Raw genomic sequence first — 2,187 nt, 5'->3', positions numbered from 1 at the left:
CAAACAAATGATGGACGGAATGCTGACAATGCATACATTCTCCCCCAGTCAAGAGATCTGGGTTAAATCCATCGTTCTTTTGCCCACTACACCACCCCAGTTCAGACATGGCCATATGCAAATCAGTCTTGACCCTGTGCCTCATGGGAACAGTCCAGCCTGAACTGCCAAGCCATGTCTTCCCTGGACCGGAATCAAGCATCCTAGGACCGGTTTCTGGCTATCAGCCGTCATCAGCCAGGATAGCTTGACTCCAGTGGCGTAGTGAGCAAGGGTCCCACGTCTGGGAATACCCATCCCACTTAGGGCGAAAAGCGTTACAACAAACAAATGATGGACGGAATGCTGACAATGCATACATTCTCCCCCAGTCAAGAGATCTGGGTTAAATCCATCGTTCTTTTGCCCACTACACCACCCCAGTTCAGACATGGCCATATGCAAATCAGTCTTGACCCTGTGCCTCATGGGAACAGTCCAGCCCGAACTGCCAAGCCATGTCTTCCCTGGACCGGAATCAAGCATCCTAGGACCGGTTTCTGGCTATCAGCCGTCATCAGCCAGGATAGCTTGACTCCAGTGGCGTAGTGAGCATGGGTCCCACGTCTGGGAATACCCATCCTACTTAGGGCGAAAAGCGTTACAACAAACAAATGATGGACGGAATGCTGACAATGCATACATTCTCCCCCAGTCAAGAGATCTGGGTTTAATCCATCGTTCTTTTGCCCACTACACCACCCCAGTTCAGACATGGCAATATGCAAATCAGTCTTGACTCTGTGCCTCATGGGAACAGTCCAGCCCGAACTGCCAAGCCATGTCTTCCCTGGACCGGAATCAAGCATCCTAGGACCGGTTTCTGGCTATCAGCCGTCATCAGCCAGGATAGCTTGACTCCAGTGGCGTAGTGAGCACGGGTCCCACGTCTGGGAATACCCATCCCACTTAGGGCGAAAAGCGTTACAACAAACAAATGATGGACGGAATGCTGACAATGCATACATTCTCCCCCAGTCAAGAGATCTGGGTTAAATCCATCGTTCTTTTGCCCACTACACCACCCCAGTTCAGACATGGCCATATGCAAATCAGTCTTGACCAAGTGCCTCATGGGAACAGTCCAGCCCGAACTGCCAAGCCATGTCTTCCCTGGACCGGAATCAAGCATCCTAGGACCGATTTCTGGCTATCAGCCGTCATCAGCCAGGATAGCTTGACTCCAGTGGCGTAGTGAGCACGGGTCCCACGTCTGGGAATACCCATCCCACCTAGGGCGAAAAGCGTTACAACAAACAAATGATGGACGGAATGCTGACAATGCATACATTCTCCCCCAGTCAAGAGATCTGGGTTAAATCCATCGTTCTTTTGCCCACTACACCACCCCAGTTCAGACATGGCCATATGCAAATCAGTCTTGACCCTGTGCCTCATGGGAACAGTCCAGCCCGAACTGCCAAGCCATGTCTTCCTTGGACCGGAATCAAGCATCCTAGGACCGGTTTCTGGCTATCAGCCGTCATCAGCCAGGATAGCTTGACTCCAGTGGCGTAGTGAGCACGGGTCCCACGTCTGGGAATACCCATCCCACTTAGGGCGAAAAGTGTTACAACAAACAAATGATGGACGGAATGCTAACAATGCATACATTCTCCCCCAGTCAAGAGATCTGGGTTAAATCCATCGTTCTGTTGCCCACTACACCACCCCAGTTCAGACATGGCCATATGCAAATCAGTCTTGACCCTGTGCCTCATGGGAACAGTCCAGCCCGAACTGCCAAGCCATGTCTTCCCTGGACCGGAATCAAGCATCCTAGGACCGGTTTCTGGCTATCAGCCGTCATCAGCCAGGATAGCTTGACTCCAGTGGCGTAGTGAGCACGGGTCCCACGTCTGGGAATACCCATCCCACTTAGGGCGAAAAGCGTTACAACAAACAAATGATGGACGGAATGCTGACAATGCATACATTCTCCCCCAGTCAAGAGATCTGGGTTAAATCCATCGTTCTTTTGCCCACTACACCACCCCAGTTCAGACATGGCCATATGCAAATCAGTCTTGACCCTGTGCCTCATGGGAACAGTCCAGCCCGAACTGCCAAGCCATGTCTTCCCTGGACCGGAATCAAGCATCCTAGGACCGGTTTCTGGCTATCAGCCGTCATCAGCCAGGATAGCTT

The sequence above is a fragment of the Triturus cristatus genome, chromosome 2_1, assembly GCF_964204655.1.
Source record: "Triturus cristatus chromosome 2_1, aTriCri1.1, whole genome shotgun sequence".
NCBI lineage: Eukaryota > Metazoa > Chordata > Amphibia > Caudata > Salamandridae > Triturus > Triturus cristatus.
The sequence above is the reverse complement of the archived record's forward strand: the minus strand, read 5'-3'. Positions refer to the sequence as shown.